We start from the raw sequence: 21,715 nt of genomic DNA on the forward strand, positions 1-21,715 counted from the left end.
CCAAGATGGGTAAGGACATGGTTTCGAAAGCCTTAAGGAAAGATTCCAAGATGGGTGCGAACATGTAATTCTAATGCCTTGAGGGAGCCTACTTGTAGATGAGTGTCTAGCGCCCTGCAACATTGAAATTTTCATCCTCTTAAAGAGGTCAAGCAAGAAGCAAACAAAGCTTGAATTCAATATGATAACTATTAAAGCTAATAAGGATTATTCAGCATCCTCCTAAAATTGATTTGATTTTAAAAGTACAAATCCACCTTTTTATAGGGGGCAATCAGCACCAAAGAGTTCATTAAGTATCACACTGGAACTATTTATTTTCATCAATCATACACTCATCTTTCAATTATGAAACAATCAATCCAATTATGTTTGGAACCATTTGAAGAAACTCAACACCTCAACATATTAAAAGGTAATCCATTCTATATTCACTCATCTGATTGAATCACTCATAACATAAAATTTTAAGCTTCCGATTATATCCTCAAATTTAGACTTGGAAGTTGAACAAAAGTCGTAGATAAATTGTGATCTTGACAATTAAATGAAAATCGGAATTGCTTGAGGACAAGCAATTTCGAGAGGGTAGGACTGCAATATCCCCCTCCAATGATAGAATGTTATATAATTTAATTAATACTGAACATTTATTAAATAATAAGTATTATATTAGATTATAAGTTGAACTTGTCAACTAAAAATAATAATAATTAAAGATGTCATACAAGAAATTAATCAAAACTAATCTATATATATATATATATATATATATATACTCCTATAATATCTTATACTCTTAATATACTAAATAAAACTAACAAAACTAAATACTTACTAACTGTACTAAATAACACTAACTAATGATGTGTCCTATCATACGACACGATCATTCATAGACTTCATACTATAAGTACAAGGTGCAAGCATAAAATAAAGACTTCGGGAAACATATGCAACTCCATATCGAATGAAAGGAAAACAAAACAAATAAATAAACGAGGATAGACAGATGACATACTAGCATCCAATAATGAGTAATATTGAAATGCAAAGAGAGCATATTGAAAATTCCCACTACATATGGAATTTGTGATGGGAAAGAGGAAGGTTATATTTATTTAGTCGGCATTTCCCTTGATTTAACCGACTGAGACCTCATGTGGGTTGTATGATGTGGACAGTGCAAAGAACCACGTACTCTTATATAGTGTATGCTAGCGGTCTAATCCCTTGACTAAAATAACATTACCATCATTGGATTCAAAACACTCAATATAGATAGAGAAGCCAATTGGGAGCCTCGCAGCTATTACGTCCGCGTCCCACCAATCACATACATATTATAGTACGAAAGGTAAGATAGTAGCAATAATATATTTTATGAATGTGTTATTAAGGAAGATTATTTATGAGCAAGACTTAAATATTATATTTAAGGAAGATTGATTATAAGGAAGGCATGAATATTTTCTTAAGGAAGGTATGAAGAATTATTTATAAGGGAAGTATGAATAATTATTTTTGTGCGAAGTCTTTATTTATATATAAAGGAAATGTATAAATATGATGTATTTGGAAATGATTAATTGTCAAGATCAAGAGTTCTTTTGGGAAGAGAGTGATCTAAGTAACTTAAGATCAAGAGAGTCCCGTTAGGGAGAGAATGATCTTAATTTGGTTTTATGACCGAAATATTTCGTAGATGTTAACATATGCATATGTGACAAGGACCTTGGATAGAGAATGTCTCTTCCAAGAAGGACCTTAAAGGGAGCACTTCATAGAAAATGAAGAAGTAACCGGGGACCTAAGGATGATCAAGAGGGTTATCGATCCTGATATGGAGATATCTTTAAGCTAAGGGTTAGGATAGAGGGTAGAAAGTGAAATATAATTTATTATTGTAAATTTTTTAACATTGGCTTCGCAGGAATTCTTGTCCTAGTTAGTGCGGACATTACAAAAAACCCAGCCACACCAGCAAACTATATCTTTTATTGATAAAAAAATGTTCAAGTACAATGCTTTCACTTGATTGCTTACAATACATTGAGCAATCACATAAATAGATTGAAATGAGACTCTTCATATTACATGCAAAGGTCTCTTCAAATTTCAAATACAAGACCCTTCATATTTCTAGATATTCAACACTTCATATTTCCATACGCATGCCTCTTCGCATGACATATAACACGTCTCAAATATTATTACAAATGTCTCTTTCAGCTGAAAATGACTAACAGTCATAACAAAATATTTCTATTTCAAAATACCAGAGATAAAGATATCTATTACAGCTACCATCTTCAACACTCCCTCTTAGCAAGAGAGAGATCTTTAGTAAGGCAAACACATATAGGTGCAACCAAAGATGTAAATGATAAATTTTCATCACATAGATTCTCATAAATACATGTTATCTCAGCATAATATAATTCATAATAGTTACTTCATTAGTGCATAAAATTAAGTCATGGAGACACACACATGACTTCCACCATGCCTAGTCGCAAAGGGTGGTTCAACTGCTTTTACCTCAAACTTCTCCCAGAGAAGAATGCATTTCCACCATGCCTACTCAGAGAGGGTTGTTGAAGGGCTTTCACGTCAAACTTCTCCCATAGAAGAATGCATTTCCACCATGCCTTAGCGCAGTGGGTGGCCCAAGGCTTTCACCTCAAACCTCTCCCAAATAAGAATGCATTTCCACCATGCCTGTATGCAAAGGGTGGTCCAAGGGATTTCACCTCGAACTGCTCCCAGAGAAGAACTCATTAATAATCGAGAATCTCTCTTAACAGAGACTCCCTCTCAGTAGGGACAACTTTGTACACCATAATAAGAAGATGAACATTTCCCTTTGAATATGTATCATCAAGGCAACATCCTTATCTCATTTCTTGTTGAACCCTGCAACCAAGAGAGAGATAAAAAATTCAAATATAATAGAGATCAATGCTAAAAGCACCTACTATTCAAGATGACAAAATACTTATCTTCTTGTTTACATAACAAAAGTTGAACAACAAGTGTAATTCAACATTCTTATGGTAATCATAGAACTTGCTGAACACAATGTGTTACTCATTCTTGTTGTAACCATAAAAGAAAATGAGAATCGACATTTGAAACAAGCATATTCCAAAAATACTAGAATTACATACCACTCTAACCACAGGCTTTTGCATGATGTTAAGTCAGCATACACATGATACGAAATATATGATTTTGAGAATCAAATGCTGTTACACATCCTCACAATTTCATCAAAACCAAATTCAAACATAAAGATACAATTATAATTCATATCAATCAAATCTCCAAGTCATGAAGTCACCTGAAATAACCTAGTTAGAAATCGTAGATTTATGCATAATATCAAGTCAAAACAAAAGATTACGATCATATAAATCATAAAATCAATGAAGTATCTGCATTAGATACCCCTGACTGGATTCCCGTTATACAAAATATAATATCCTCCAAAAAAGAACAGAATCAAACTATCAATAACAAAAACTAATAACCATGGCCTTTGTTTCTAAATCTACTAATGTTTGTTATCTGACAACCTTCTTGCAATATTCAACATTGCGAAGGCTTCCCTCCACTAGCCCAAGTTTGACCCTCCAGACAACTTGTAGATTTTGAAACTTAACAAAATTTGCCAAACACGAAACAAAGCCCTAAGAATCGATGTCCTGGCTGACATGTAATTTTCTATGGTTCTCTAACAATAACTAATGACAAAGACAATAATCTCTACTACATTGACCATGAGTAGAGAACAACAAAATCAAGATAGTCTTTGTCCTACCAGTTGAACCCGATAATCCTGCTAAAGATGTGTTTGACAAAGAGCAAAGCCAAGAGAATACTGTTTTTGGAACAAATAGAAAAACCAAGAGAATGACATGATCTCGGAGAGCTATTGAATAGGGAGAGAGAAAAGCAAAATGCTCGAATAGGAGCCTTTTCCTCTGTTGGTTCCCAAAACCGTAGATTGGAATCCTATGAGTCTTGCCGACTCGATGCTGGGATATCCAATTGGTTAAGGCCAACTTGACAAGATCGATCAATTTGATCCGCGTCTTCTGCACTTTCTGGCTATGCAAGGCCAAGGCAGGTATACATATCTTGAACAAATCACTCAAGTCCAAGATACTTATAGTAGATTGGTTAGAATGCGAATGCAACAAAAATTTTCTCAGAGGGCAAGAATTATGGAAAACTTTAAACTTGCAAATTACAAATAATAACAAAAGTAAATGATTGTATAAATATGATGATGTTTTTAAATAAAAGATAATAATTATTGATTATTGCCACAAATGAATACATTAATTATCCAAAGGAAAGATATGGAATAATTGCTAGCATATGGATTGAGAATCATGAATAACATAAAGACTAGTGCCGAAATTAAAAGGGTGATAGAGTCAGTATTATAAGTTTAAAACGTACAACTTTATGAAATTCTGCGCACATCAACTGCAAATAATTTAGTAATCAAGATGCGGCGGATCAAATATATGGACACAATTTTAAAATAGTCTAGAATGTATTTAACTCCTATGGTCAGAAGACAAACCAGACTTAGATATAGGAACAATTAAATATCTCACTATATTTATGATAATTGATTTTAAGATTCTATATTTGATCTCATCCACTTATCTATCATAAAAATTATTTATAGAAATTAAAAATAATTATAAAGGACGAAATTCTATAACATTTCAACTCGAAAGCTTCATACAAATAAAATAAAATAAATATTTCTTACTGATCATGCGAGAAATGAAAATACAATGAGGACACTAATGCTCAATCCATTGCAGTTCAATTCATTAATCACATATAAAAATATTTATTCAATGATTCAAAATTTAAATTATTTATTCGATGATCCAGAATTCACAAACTTAGTTCAAAAATCCATTTATTTACCAATGCAAGAATAATATATCAAAGTGCATAATAGCTTGAGTATATAGAGTTATTTGCAAATTGTCTGTGAATTTGTCTATCTCTGAATTTGAATCCAATATTTATTTGTAAATGAGTGACTTATAGTTACATCCCAAAAGTCGCCTCATTTCATCATAATAAGCAACTCATTGGTTTTATATCAGCTAAACCACGAACTTTAACAAATTTAATTAAATAAAAGTTTTCTTCCTCAGATCAATATCCCATTCACGCTAGCGGCATTTCCACCTGTCGGGAGAGTCAGGTGTGCTTAATTTATCTTCTCCTTTTGAAACCACGTGCGCAATGAGGCACCTGTATTATATATAAGCTTGCCTCCGCAGGTCCTTATCTTTTCCGCAGTCGACAATCCCTGCGTACACAAATAGCGATTGTTGGATATATATTTCAATTTTTTTAATAAGGAATGCATTCCAGTTTCCATCATAAGAGGGCTCCAACTTTTGATTTATTACACGGCAATTACAAAACATTTGCTTCTCCCATTGTCTTCACTATTTTCTCTTTCGATTTATTTGCCGATGGTGCTGGTGAGAATCACACATGCGGGCTTCAATATTTGTCTCCTTTCACTGACGTGTCTTTCTGGACTGCGTGGAACTTTGTATATTCTTATTATTCGAACCTTCATTAATGGAATGGGTGTTGTGTCCGGGCTTCCACAACTGGACTCCAACATCACTGCATAATATGGTTTATTTGTCATCGTTGCCCTTTTCAAAGTGGCGCGAATATTAAATCCATCAATGTCTTCCATTCTGTAGTAGTTGCCATGTATATGGTATGCGATCATTATTATTTCTTGAGTTTGAACAGTGTACCCACTCACATTCATCATCAAATCTGGGAATATCTCCATTATATCTTACGCAAGCTATCATGAGAGGCTTTAAAGTATTACGCATCCATCATGGGTGTGAAATACTCAGGCACTAAAGTCGCTTCAAATCCAAGACGTAATCCCTAATACGTCGTACTATTTGCTCAACGTAGTGTGAAGGCATTGGAAGCTTTGTGATTGACACTTGTACAAGCCTTATCTTTCCTGTGCTTCATTTGGCAACCTCTTAACCTCACGTTTATAATCTTCACACCATCCTAATGTTGACGTGCTCATCGGCTTCTCTTGTGCGATGTCTGGAATGGTGATTCCTCATCCTTTGAATGTGAAAAGTCTATATACTTTCTTCCTAAATGTCTTTTATTTAGATTCCGATCTCCTCCTTTTTCAAATGCATAGCATTTATTGTCAGACTTTGATCATGATCACAAATCCTCTGATCTTTGCAGACTTCTATCTGTCATGAAGAAATATCGGGAGCTTCATAGAAGCACATGTTATCGTGCCTTAATCTCTGCATTAATTTCTGTCGCTTTATCTCTTCTTCTAAGATTAATTTGCTCCACTGCTGGCTGTAGGATATATATCCCAGGACATCAATATAGTTTGCAAAATCTCCATATTATATGATAGCTATTAGTATTGGAACTTCATATACCATTAATCATGTACAATTTGGATAAAATTGATCCATACTTTGCTAATGTAGATTATACTTTATTTCTGATCATCAAACTTCTGTATTGCTGCAAAGGATGAGTCACAGTAGTCACTTAGTTATATCACACAGTAACAGATGTGTTACAGATAGAAGTGTGTGATTGCCATTGTTGCAGGTATATTGGACTTCAAATATGGCCAACATCCTCATGGTGTGTTGTTTTAGAATATACTACTGAATGCTTATACCCTGATATGATCACTTCAATGATTGCTAGCTTTTGTTTTCAATATGGAAACACCTTCGAAATGCTGACATTGCACGATCTCTACTTCATCTCTGTCACTGATGTTGTACCAAAATTTCTGCCAACGCATAGTGAATTCAGACCATTTTTTGGATGTTATATACCTTTATTGTTCTTATTGTAGTTTTGATGAATTCATGCATTATTGACCTTGAGTGGATTGTTTTAGAGTCATCTGTGTTTGCACTCTTATCTTCATGTATTTGACTGTCATATGTACATGAAATCTCTTTATATATTCTTTTCTCTAATCAACTGTTGTTGTAACTTACACCACTTTTACAATCCCTTCAGTCTCACAGCCTCTTTAGTTTTTTCATCATCTCTAGCAAGAATATACTATATTCCATTCAAGTAGAAATAAATCAATACTTGGTATTGATTTGTAGCAAATTTTGCACAAATGGAGCCTAGAATTTCGGGCTCCATCAGTGGCTCTTGTTGGGGACATATGCCTCTTGTGGGCATATGAGACTCCAACTATCTCTGGACGAGCAGACCGAACATCCATGCTTAACATGATGCACGGTGAAATCGGGTGACCCATCCCCCCCAAAAGGAAACTTGATTCTTCCCTCTATGGAATACCTGATTCTGATCATGTAACACTTTGAATCCCTTGAATATGATTTCATATCGTTTTTTAGCAAATAAAAAACAATCATTGCATGACATGTGCTTTTCTTTTATCACTTGTTTAGAATTCACCTTTGCCTTCTCAATAACATCATTTGAAAAGAAATAAATTTCATTATCATTTAATCCAAACATCTGATCTCTTGCTTCATTCATTTGGTCAGTATACATGGAAGAAAAATCCTCAAAAGAATTATAATGAAAACTTAAAAGCATTTCCCTAAGCATATTATTAACAAATATTATCATAGGGTCTTCAGGGATACTTACCTCGGTATGTTGCTTATACTTCATACCTGTATCAAATGCATCATCTTTATGAGCAATAATTACTACCTCTGTCTCATCAATGCAATCTTTTGCATTTGATTTTTGTTTAGCTTTTGAGATATCCACATGTACATTGTATTGCTCACTATATAGAAAATCCCTGGATTCACGCTTTTGATCAGTCATACAAGTAGCTAGATAGATTTTATCTACTCGTATATCTTCTTGTGCATAATTCTTTCCACCTCCATTCTCAGAATGCACATCATCTCAGCAATAAGACTTTGAAGATAATCCATATTTGAAAGGTGTCACTTCAAATATATCTAAGATATGACTGGATGAGCAACCATCAAAGTTATCCTTCAATCTATCTTCATCATCATGTTTGGTTGATTTCATCTCATCTTTGCCTGTTTTAGGCTCATAGGAGAAACTGGAAAATGTCTCACCTTCTAAATGCATATCATGAATTGTGTCAACTTCATAATGAATGTTATTATAGTGCTGATATATTTGATTGCATAAAGGATCTCCTTCAAACAATGGACTCAAGAATATAGAGTGCTCGGACATATCTCTATGAGATCCTTGATTTGACATTTCCTCGTGTTCATGTATCATGTGCTCTCCATATGAGCCCTCCATCCAGCTTCTCGGTGGATACACGGGCTATTCAGTGACCGGGTGCCCCCTACTATTCGTGTTCTACTTCATCTGCACAAAATATTATGTCCCGATTCTCTATTGATTCACTGCATAGGGGGTCTGAAATGATTTGGAAGTCCTTTTTGGATGCATTTTCTTCTTCTTCATATACGTTCACATTGTCTTTGAAATCTCCTTCTATACTTTGATCAGATTGCACATCTTCACCAAACATCTTATCCTTCTGAGAAATGTATGCCCCTTTTGGTTCATTGTTTTCCTCCTCATGAAAGTAATATGGATTTGACAAAATGAATGAATTTTCTTGTTCATTGAATGTTTCAAAGGACACTTTTGTTGTCTCATTAATTTACCCTTTTCAACATGCTTTTGATATTGCATGTCTAATAAGGCTGAAATCTCATCCACACTGAGAGAATCCTCTTTGTCATTTCCATATTCCTCACAGTCTAATTCCTTACCAGTCTCATTATAATTGGATTCTTCTTTAATTGGATCGAAAATTTCTTCTATATTTGAATTTGAAACATCATAGTGTTCTTGCCTTACCCTAGTGCATTCTTCCTCATTGTCACCACCTTCTTCCATTATCTGAAAAGAAATGTCAAGTCAGGGTCATTTGGTGAGACTCCTAACTCACATAATTTTCGTATGATTTCCTTGCGTCAAGGCATGATGGTTGGTGGTATTTCACAATAAATGCTTGTCATCCTCAGAAACAAATGTGCTGAAGACTCCCCTTCAACTCTTTCCAAATTGAAAAAGGCATCAAATGGAAACACGTCAGGATCCTCTTCCATGTTGTGACTTTGATCTTCATACATATTTTCTTCCTCCTGATCATGGAATACAAAAGGAACCACTGCTTCAACTCCCTCCATGATGAAATACTTTGTGTAGGCAATAAGTCAAATGCCTCCATCGCAAAATCCTTCAAGGTTTTGACAAAAAGCCTCATTGCATAACTTTCCAAAACCACTTTGTATGCATGTAAGAATCCGTAGAAAGCATTCAAATGATTGAGAGCACATTCACTGCCATCTCCATAGAATCTGGGTGCAATAAGTGAGAATCTTAAATATAAACCATTAGGATCATATTTGAATCTTCCTAGGTCCAGCGGTCTATCTTCACTTGAGAGATATTATTTGCTTTTCTTTGGTTGGAAAATTTTGTAATAACAATGTCCGCTCTTTCAAGAGTAAGAAAAGTACATCTCTTTGAGTCACTTCCCTCAGCAGAGTCAGTACTGATCTGGACACTCCTTTTGTTGAAGTATCAATCAAAACACAATAAAGTCGCCACCTCCAAATGGAGGAAATAAATCGTCTTCAAGAATCTGAGTTCTTCCTGCCAGTAGAATACCTCTCATCAAAGATCAAATCTGCAGCAGAAGCTTAAAGAAAAATATACAATTCCTCTACAAGATCAAATCTCCATGAAGCAATTTAGGATTTATAAAATAATTACGAGATATCGAACTCTTCAAGGAAATTAAAATGCAGTTTATCACATGTAAAAAACCTATGAATTGAGATCAAAATACTTTCAACAAATCAAATAGAATCTAACTCTTACTAGTCTGCAATCAAAGACTTTTAGGGAGTATTTTGCAACTCGTCCCCAATAGAGTCACCAATTTGTTGGTTCCCAAGACCGCTGATTGGAACCCTACAAGTGTTGCCAACTCGATGCTGGGATATCCAACTAATTAAGGCCAACTTGACAAGACCGATCAACTTGATCCACGTCTTCTGCACTTTCTGGCTCAGCAAGGCCAAGGCGTGTATACCTATCCTGAACAAATCACTCAAGTCCAAGATACTTATAGCAGATTGGTTAGAATGCAAATGCAATGAAAGTTTCCCAGATGGCAAGAATTATAGAAAACATTAAACTTGCAAATTATGAATTAATAACAAAAGTAAATGATTGTATAAATATGAGGATGTTTTAAATAAAAAATAATAACTATTGATTATTGACACAAATGAATATATTAATTCTCCAAAGGAAAGATATGAAATAATTGCCAGTGTATGGATTGCGAATCATGAATAACATAAAGATCAGTGCCAAAATTAAAAGGGCGATAGAGTCAGTTTTATAAGTTTAAAACATACTACTTTATAAAATTCTACGCACATCAACTATAAATAATTTAGTAATCAAGATGTGGCGGATCAAATATATGGGCACAATTTTAAAATTGCCCCAGGATATATATCCTACAGCCAGCAGTGGAGCAAATTAATCTCGAAGAAGAGATAAAGTGACAACAATTAATGCAGAGATTAAGGCATCCATTAGGGACTACACGAAGTCAACGACCTTGGTAGATGTGAAATAACAATGACTGGCACCACAAAAGACTTCTGACGACCATCGACAACAGCCCGTTGCATGGTTTTGCAACGATTGATCATTAGCATCGACGTTAATCATCCCAACAATTGAGCGCAAGAATTCTGCAATTTACTTTCAAAATAAGGCCATTTTGAACCTGGACTTGATCTGTGAATCCCCTTGAATTGTTCCAACTTGCATGTCCACTCTTTGTCCAAAGAACCCTTGCTTTCATTAAGACGAAGGCAGTCTCCCTCAGTCTAAGGCTCTTCTTTAGCATGCCCCAATAATGAATCACTATCATTGCAAGCCTTTGCAATCAATTTGGCAATGATTTTTCTTTGAGCAACTTGTGAGCCATTCACCAAGTTACCCTTTAGAAGCGCCTTCATTGCTTCTCAAAATTCGAACAGAAGAGTGCACTTAATGGTCCTTAGATAAATGATGTATGCAATAGAACTAAGAACCCTATCCCTCTTAAATATAGAGAACAAAGAAATTCAATGTAATAGAAAAAACTTAAAAAAGAGAAACTCCCTTATGAGCTATTATCTAATCTGGGACTTGTGAAGCTTATCTAACCTGGTATTGATACCATGTTAATGTTTTTTCCTAGAAATAAAGATAAACTTCAATAAAGAAGAGCATAAATAATACACAAAAGACTTAAGACATATATCCTGGGAAAACCCTCCAACTAAAGGGAAAAGCCCAAACACAGAAAAATATATCTTTTATTGATAAAGAAAGGTTCAAGTACAAGGCTTTCGCTTGATTGCCTACAATATGCTGAGCAATCACATAAATAGATTGAAATGAGACTCTTCATATCACACACAAATGACTTTTCAAATATCAAAAAACCCTTCATATTTCCAAATATTCAACAGTTCATATTTCCATACGCATGCCTCTTCACATGGAATATGACTCCTCTTAAATATTATCACAAATGTCTTTTTCAGCTGAAGATGACCATAACAATCATAACAAACTTATTTCTATTTCATAAGACTAGAGATAAAGATCTCTATCGCAGCCACCATCTTCAACATTTTTGAGCTAACTTGTTCCTATTCTTTGTGTTGATGGCTTCAAACAAGCTCCATTTGCACTCACAATTGGATGAACTACAAGGTTGAAATTAGATGCTAAGGTAAATGTTTTGAGATTTGGGGTATTTCCACGCTGACTTTGCAAAGAGAAAGGCAAAAAAATATTTACCAATTTATCAATTACTTTAGACCCCAAAATCCAAATGACAAATGTTACACTTGGGGTTTGAGTAGTTCTTCCTCTTCTTGCTAGCTTTGAAGAGAATATCTTACTCCTTGCTTCCTCATAGTTTTGGAGACAGCCACACTCTCCTTATCATTAGGTATCATCCTCTAAATGCATGTAGTGAGGCCCTCCATGAGCTTTAAATTAGGATCTGAGTAGGAATCCCCAAACATAAAATGGTGGTTGAGGAAGTTCCTTGATGCATGAATGGGTTGGTGGAGTTGATTGCTCTACCTCCAATGAATAATTTTCCAGATGGGATTAGGTTCGAGTCTATGTAGTAATTCTTTATAGAGTCCTTCACCCTATGCATGGCCTCCTAAATACACCTAATTAGGGATTGATCCTCATTTACCAAGTACATAACTCGAAAAATGTAAAAACACCTATTATTGAAAATGTAAATTACAAAAATATTAAATAATGAGGATTGCTCCTCATTATTTAATCTTTGCAATCCTCATTATTTAATCTTTTTTGTAATTTGGGGATTAATCCTCATTTACCAAGTGTAATGTCCCCAATTTTAATAAATTACTTTAAATAATTAATGGTCCCAAAATTTAAATAATATTATAAATGGACCTTTAATTATTAGCAGGGCCTAACTTTTATTAATTATCTATACTCATAGGTGTTCGTTGTGTTGACGTTCTTTTGTAAACCATTGGGAGTTTTCTTCGAAGGGGTATTTATGACCGGTGTGTAGGATGTATTTGGCATGTGATTTGGATTATTTCTTTGTACTACGAATTCTTGTTGGAATTCTTCATTGTTAGCCATTTCGGAAGTGAAAGATCTTTCCTATTTGGCTATTCCGATTTTGGTGGGATTCAACCCTCACCCTATTCCGTCTCTTTATTACTTCGCTTCAGATTTGGCACATCTGGACCACCATCTTTGTCGGCAATTATAACTTCAATGACAATGCATATATCTATGATAAGTTTCAGCATTACATATTTCGTTATGCAATCCCTGCTGTAGGTGTGTCTTTAGTTGTTAATTGTATGACTTGCAAGCTATCTCTTTACAATCAATTTCCCTCCACTTCCATCTACCATTTGCCTTCTGCCATCCGCTAACTACTATCCACCATCTGCCACTCGCCATCCACCATCCGACCATCTGCCATCTGCCATCTGACCATCCGGCCATCTGCCATCCGCCATTCACTAGCTCCATCTGCCATTCGCCATCTACCATCTACCATCTTCTATCTACCATCTTCCATCTTCCATCCACCACCCGTCATTTGTCATCCGCCCTCTACCATCCGCAATTTGTCATCTGCCATCGGCCAACTGCCATCTTCCATCCACCATGTGCCATCCGCCATCTTGCCATATGCCATTCACCATCTTGCCATTTTCTATTCGCCACCTGCCATCTGCCATCCACCATCCGCCATCTGCCATCAGCCATCTGCCATTCGCCATCTTGCAATTTGCCACCTCTCATCCACCATCCGTCATCTGCCATCCGACATCCATGAACTGCCATCTTCCATCCATCATTTGCCACTCACCATCCTTCAATCTACCATTTTCCATATGCCATTTGCCATTTGCCAACTACCCACTACCATCCACCATTTGCCACCCCTCGGTAGACCACCGATTGGTACAACATTCCTACCGTACAAATAACACCATCATATGACACCCTTCACCCCTTCTTGCCACCTTTGTACACCCGCATCCATACAAATACAAAATTCCCTCCCTCGTGCATTTGGAGTGTTATTCAACCGTATTGTCTTTTCCTCTGTACCCTTCCTTGCTCTACGTATGATTTACTAATTTCACCATATAGAATGCCCATAGGGGGTTTGAGGCAGAGCGTGTAGTCGACCCAGTTAGGAACATTATAGTTGTATCAGAGCTAGTGTTCTTGCCAACCTATTGGGATGATTGATAGATTCTGGGATTGGGATCACACTATGACGCCCAATAGCGATGGAGAGTGGTGGATAAAGACACTACAAAAGATTGGTGAAGAGCTCAGAGAGGGTGTTGATCTTCCATTAGATATATTGGAAGTATTTTTGGCGTAAAGTGGAGCAATTACCTTCAAGATTTATGTAGAGGATCCTTTGTTCGATTAAGGATGCCTTAAGTCAGCCCAAACTCTTGAGACACTAGGACAAGGAGATAAGGTTGGGAGTTGCAACATGTCTCAGTGAGATCTTGAGAATTTCGGCTCCTAGAGCACCATATGATGATAACACCATGATAGAGATATTGCATTTGATCGTTGACAACTTTCACTGCCTTGATGAATTCAATGGTGATCTAGTTGGTAAGAGACTTACAATATTGGAGAATTGCATGAATGTCCAAGTAGGTAACCTCTCCTTATATCTAGAGTTGCAAGACTTGATCCATGATATGTTTCATCACTTCTTGGTTACAATCAAGGAGTGTCATGATACCAAGGTTTCACATTCTATGGAGAAACTTATGATTTCGTGCATTGAAGAGATGGATGAAATATCCCAACCTATCATATGTATGTTATTGGTTGTTCGTAATCTAGAATGTGTCCCATCTATGGTAGCATGTAGATTGGTCAATAATGTATGCAAGCATTGTGAAGAATAATTGATGTCTCAAATGCACAAGGTTAAGGAGGTTGGTCATAGCACTCAGAGTGATGAGGAAAATAAAGAGCCTCATGAGGATTTGCAAGAGTATGATTCTATGCCTACAAGTGGAGAACACTTGAAATTTCAAAATGACAAAAAAGGTGAAAAAGATTCTGGCACTAATTTCATCAAACCAACACTCGTCGAGCAACTCGATGAAAATTTGGGTCGTATCAGTGATCCTCTGAATGAGCAAGCTTTACCAGTAGTTGTTCAACCTCATGTAGATGCCATGATGATTCCTTGTGAGAGCAACCATAGTTGGTTGAATATGGAGTTTATCTCTCATCCGTGCCTAGGTTGTTTATGACTACAATTTGTCTATGTAAAGGGCATCATTATAAAAATAATAGCATCTACACGAGCTGCGAGATTCCTGAGGAGATTGATGATTACATGAAGATTGTGGATTTGGACATGGATGCAGTATCTGATTGCCTTCCTTGGGATCCTGGTGACTACAGACATGACAAAGTTTGTATTAGAGTGAAGCAACAAAATCTTTACAAAGAGCTTCTCTTCACCCATATGACGGAAAAAATGATTGGTATGGTGGAATCGTGGATTGGTATAGTGCCGACTGGTATAGGTACAATGGTAGTGTTGTCTGGTATGATGGATGTGTCGACTGACATGGTGGCGAATGGTATAGGTATGGTGGTTGTGCCAATTGGTAAAACGATAATGTCGACTAGCATAGTGTCGATTGGTATAGGTACGATGGAAGCGTCACATGCCCTTGTGGCACTGTCGACAAGATAAGGTATGGTAGTAGTGTCAATTGACAATGTGACAATGACAACTAGTAAGGTGGAAGTGTTGATTGACATGATGCTTACTAGTATGGGTATGGTGGCAATGTCAAATGGTAGTATGGTAGCATCGACTAGTATACTGAAAGTATCATTTGGCATGGTAGTATCAACTGGTACAAGTTTGATGGTAGTGTCTCTTCACGTAGTGTTGATTGGCATGTTGTCGACTAGTACGGGTAGGATGGAAGTGTTGGCTGACATCATGGCATTGCCAATGGACATTGTGGAAATGTCATTAGGCATGGTGCCAACATTAGTTGGTACAGGTATTGCAGCAATGGGAACTGGGTTGGAGTGTAATGCATCCACAGAAGGCATTTTATCTGCACTGATACACAACCATCCTCAGAGAAGCAACAAGATATATTTGAGTTATGAGATTTCACAAGAGGTTGGTCTAATCTCATGAAGGTTTTGGATTGAGGCATCAATGTGTTCTATGTAATAACCTGACCTGGTTATAACTTCAGATAACATCAATTTTCTTCATTACTTTATAGTTTGACATTTCATCAACCATTTGGCGAACAATTCAGCTACTACTGTATATATGATGTCTTAATTTTTATGCACAATGCTAGAATGAGTAATGAGTTATTCACCATTAACAAGCTTCAGAAATTTTGCATAGATAAATACTTGACACTGTTATATATTATTGCCTTATGAGACTGTATATTCTGAAAATATAACTCTCTTTACCAATGCCATTCTATTGAAACAAAAATAACTACCACTGATTTCAGATTTTATGAAATTGAACAAGAGCAACTAACATTGAATATTTTTTAACACAAAATGGAAGAACCCAGTATAGACTTCAATGTATATATTATCCAATGGAGTCTGGATTTCTTGAAAGACGCCAACCTTATTAGAGAACTCCAAATACTGAGCGTAACACTCCCAATTCAATTATCAGATCAATTCTCCAAATGCAGGCAATAGTGGATAGACTCCAGACTCCAAATCTAATTGCTGATGTTGGCAATTCCCTTACTCTTCAATATAGGAATCTGCAGCCCCAATTCCCTCTCTTAGCCGCTGCTATAGAAAGTGCAGACCCTGTAACACCAATCCCACAAGCCTGGGAATGACGCGGGAGCCCATAAATGTTGCAATGTGACCTTTAAACTCAACCATGTTGCCCTGTTCTAAATTGCAGGCCTAGAATATGTAACAAAAGGCCTATATAGAATCTATAGGCAAGGAGATGTACAAAATCCTTCCTCAAACTGAAATACGCAGACACTAGAATGTGAGACGGCAGGCCTGTTAGAGAAATCGCAGGTAAAAATGTGTGAAATATGCCCTCAGAATGAATCCGCAGGCACCCTCAATTTAGTACAATTAATTTAAAAGCTGAATCTCTGCTTGAAGAATAAATTCCATGAAACATCAAGCCCCAAATCATGCTTTGTAGATCTCTGAATTAGCACCAACTTATCACCTTCTAAGATAATTAACTCCAGCAATAAATTAACCTTAGACACAGTGATTACAATAAAAGAGATAAGGCAAATTGTTTACCTTAGCATAATTTGCAACACAACCTCAGAATAATTTCCAGAACTCAAACCTTTATAATTTAGCAAGGGCAACAAATTCAGAATCTCAGAAAAACCTGCAAAGGCAAATAAACATTCAAGCATATTTTCCCAATGAAATGAGCTTCTATTTAAAATCCCTTGTTGGAAAAAGTCTCCCAAAGAACTCCACTTCAAAAACTGCAGAAGTTTCCCAAATGAATTCAACATGTGAAACTTTCCAACACAATCTTTTAGAAATATCTCATAATGTCATTATTATAATAACATAAATATTATTATAATAAAGCAACTTTAATAGTTAATTAATAAATAAGAGCTGATGCAATTATTAACCTTATCCATTGCAGGTGATGACTAATTGCCAGAGCCACCCATTGCACGGCCAAAAATAGACTTATTGACAACTAGGACCCCCAAATCACCTTGTTAGCTCACTAGGGTCGTTATGATGAGCTAACTCCATGAACTCCATAGACTTACCAATAATGAGGACATTATAGTCCTCCCTCCCTGAGATTGCTTGTCCTCAAGCAATACAACATCACACTGAAACCTCCACCAGGATCCCATAAGAAGCATGTGACATCCCTATCTTCACTAAACCTACTGTATGCCCGAACCATCATCAGAGCCAATAACATGATCGGTAACACAACACCCAACACCTGCGCTGATGATGTAGAAGTCAGGACATCACTAAAAGACAACTCAATAGGAGATTCCAACATAGTCTCCTTTACTGAACCTATCCAATCATCTTGCAAACGATCCAGTTTAGATACAAACCAACTTTGCACCCAATGCAAGTCCTGAACATGAGGGGTGCCCCTACGTCAGATGAGCACGGTGATAGTAGTCTTTCCCTAGCAGAGGTTCATGCGATTCGAGAGGCTGTTAGGATCTTGAAGCATAGTTACTCTCAGTTAGTTGATGACAGAGCTTACCTTCTGGAGTGGGGTAGCACCTACTATGAGACGTTGTTAGGTAAAGAGGAGGTGGTTGAGCTCACCTAGGAGCTTGAGGTGACGGTGCACTCTCTTCAGTATACTTAGTTGGCTCTTCATGAGTTGCAGTCACAGTTGGGTCTTCAGGAGTCGTAGTCACAGTTGGGTGAGGTTATCGTGAAGTTAGAATGGGTACAGTCAACACCAGCCCCAAACCCTGATCAGTTACATATTGTGGTTTGTTGTGAGTTTGTTTTTATGGTTGATGATGAGGGACGTGATGATGTGGTGAACACATTCGTCCAGGATATGAGTGTAGTATGTATAGAGGAGGCGAGAGCGTCAGTGGAGATGGGCTTTCATGGTGATTGGCTTCCTTCTACTAGAAGTGAATCTATTTATTCTTTTCATACAGCTGGTAGCATTGGACAGTTGGCATTGTCACATTTTTAGAGAGATCAGCTGTGGATTGCGGGAGAGCAGGATGATGCTTCCACATATATTTTCTATTTTACTGAGTCATTCATGGAGTATTTTCTTGAGAGCTCAGATTTGCAGGAGGTTTCATACAGTATATTTGAGGGTGCTCTCATTCGAGGCTCTCGTGCTATTCAACGATTGGTGAGGAAGATTGTAGAGACCTTGGCTACAATGCTTCTCAATAGGGATTTTGTGGTTGGACTTGCAGAGAGGGTTGCCCAGGATCTAGCCCGACCAATAGTCCAAAGTCAAAGATTGGAGTCATCTTCTAATTTCCAGTTTGATGACGATGAGCCCTTGACAAAGATTGAGAGTTTTTATTGGCATTACATTGTGAGGAGTGCTCATCACTTTTCTTTTGACCCTTAGGTAGAGGACTTTGTTTTCAGTGTTATGGATGGTGACAGAAGGTTTGGTATTCGTTACACCCGTAGAGGGCATACTTCCTCGCTAATGGAGGGAGATTTTGAGATACAGAGTATTGTGAAATAGTTGGATGTGCTAGTGAATGAGATGAATCAAAATTACAAACAAATAACCCAACTGATTGCAAAGTTGAGATTTGAGTAGAGAACGATACCACCTTTTCTAAGAGTGGAAGGTGGTGCTACAGTTGTGGCTTTAGATTTCTGGGACAATTTCTTATGAGACCCTGCATGGGTTGGGCACAATTGAGGGGAAATGTGATGAGGATTTATGTCAGGTTAAGTCAGATGATGCAGTTGTTGGCATGAGTTCCCCGGATCATGTATTTGATGGCAATGCAGCAATAGTGGGAGTAGGAGCATGCGAACATGCTGTCATATCAGCAGCCACTTCTGTGTCGGTTGAGCCATCCAATGAGGAGTTTAGCAGTATGCAAGCAGTTGTATATGTGTGCTCTGATGATAGTACAATTATTATTGTTGATGAGGTGAGCAATGTAGTGATAGAGTCATGTTATACTATCGATCAATGAAGTGTTGATGTTCACTTCATGAATAGTCCTACGTTTGACATGGATGCAACATTGTCTTATGACAATCCGTTGTTTGAGGTTGATGTTGATCACTCACCTGAGTGGAGTTGGGCTCAGTTTTCACCATCTGTAAAGATTCAGTTTTGTGTTGCTGCAGTTAGTAATGTTCATGCGTCCACGAATTTTGATGTGGCTACACCTATGGTTGATACAGTTGGCATGAGTGCATATGGTTCTCTTGTATCTATGTCTCTTCTAGGGATTGTTGATCAGGATTCCAGTCTAGTTTATTTTATATGGGTGAGAACCAGTGTGAAGATATTCTTTGTGGGGGATTCTTTTGGCGATATTCTAAATCCTACATCATTGGCACAAGTTTTGAGTGCTATACTGCAGGTTATGTTGTTGGTCCTAATGGTGTTAGTGGTATGCAGTTGGTTCAACGTTAATAGGGGTGTCACGTACTACTTCATTTGGGATCCAGGTGGAGGTTGGAGTTCGCTGTGATTGCTGGATTGCCTGAGGGCAAGCAATCTCAGGAAGGGAGGACTGTAATGTCCCCATTTGTTGCCGGTATTAGAATTTTAGGGATTAGCCTAATATTGGATCCTCAATAGGCTAATGAGGATGGTTTGAGGGTCTTCTGAGGATTGATTCATCTCCAACATTTAGCGATTTATGAATTTGGCCTTCATTCGATATCATTTGGACTCCATTTGCCATACTTACTATGTATAGTAAGTCAGGAGTGATAGAGATGGACCCTTTCTATTTTTAGAAAGTGTATTTGGTCACATGGGGAATCATGAGGAGAGATTCCTATTTTAGACAACATGGCGACCGGACAAGTATTTCAAGAGATATTAAAGTTCAAGTGACTTAAGTGATTTATTTAAATATTTTAATGTTATTATAAAGTTATAAAGTAACTTAAGTGACTAAAAGACGAAATTGGCTTTTAATCCCACATTGCCTAGTTGTTTGTGTCTTCCCTCATATCGAGGTTATAAAAGCGTGGAGCTATATTGAGATTGACACCATGAATATATGTTATTTTACAAATCTTAAAGGTTTCTTAAATGTGACTGGATATTTCCTAAGGACAAAACCCCTTAAGGAAATTAGTGAGGCTGGACGCAAACCTAGTACTCACATTTCACTTTCATAGTTGAGAGTTGAATTGATTCATTTTACAGAAAGTTGGAGTCACCATAGTAGATAGAAGTAACAGAGATTCAAAGACAGTACCGGTTATTGGTAACGTACAGGCAGCAGGAGCAGGCAGATTAGAATGCAGACAGCAGAAAGGTTGATAGCCTACACAGACGAGTTGCAGTGATAGCTCAATCTTTGGAGACTAATAACCTAATGTGACCAATCTTAGCACCAAAATCTGGCAGCAAGTTGGGGGTAAGAGTGGGAGCTGAATGCAAAAGGGAGAAGTGAGGGCATGATTCTATAAGGCATCATTGGGTTATCCCCATGGCAACAGTGCAGACGTAGCATCCTCCAACAGCAAGTTCATCCCTCCACATAGTCTGTGTCCTCTCTGGTATAGCAGGTATTGGGGGACAGTGAGTAATATGGCATCCATCTGAAGAAGTATCAATGGTGGCTGGGTGAACAGCAGAAAGTGAGGATCATTCTCAACTCGCAGTACCAGCATTTCGGGTTTGCATACACCACTCCAGGTTCCTTCTATTGTAATTCATCTCAGCATTTTAGGACTGTCATTTTATGATAGTTAAGATGTATCTCATTTAAACTCGCATTTCAATTGGGTTTTGCTGTCAGTTCTTATATTTGAAGTATACATATCAATGAAATAATATTGTCCTCCTTGTGCCACCCTTTGTATAAATTATCTTGGACATTTGCATACCATTTGTTTGGTCAGTATACCATCAGTTTTAATAACAGTCCCAGCTGGAAAATCACAGTGGTATCAGAACATTCATTTTGGGCTTACACACAAACTGTTTGTAAAAATGTCACTAGATGAGTTCTGAATTTTCTACAGTTCTGAGGATTGGGATATTACAAATGTGCACAAATTGGCTAGGCGCCAACAGTGAACATTACACTTCAAACTGCAACTCTTAGGATGGAACTAACAATATCTTCTTCCTTTTTGATACAACATTGAAACCATATATAACTTTTTACAGTGTAAAGACTGAGTTTCCTTGCCACCTAAGCTCCAACACAGTGTTAAAGGAAGTTACCATTGGGCAAGACCAAGCAATGCTTACAAATACCATAGAACAACCACAGATAGAAGAAAAAATGAAAAAGAAAAAAATGACAGTGTT

At 36.9% G+C, this 21,715-nt stretch overlaps 1 protein-coding gene across 24 annotated transcripts in view; it reads left to right on the forward strand.

Moving 5' to 3' along the window:
• LOC149539519 (phytyl ester synthase 2, chloroplastic-like) overlaps positions 1-21,715 on the forward strand; it is a 205,677-nt gene that overhangs the window by 87,487 nt on the left and 96,475 nt on the right. The window lies entirely within an intron of this gene.

This window comes from Cupressus sempervirens, chromosome 9 (genome assembly GCF_028749045.1).
Source record: "Cupressus sempervirens isolate cs-2001-9-10 chromosome 9, ASM2874904v1, whole genome shotgun sequence".
NCBI lineage: Eukaryota > Viridiplantae > Streptophyta > Pinopsida > Cupressales > Cupressaceae > Cupressus > Cupressus sempervirens.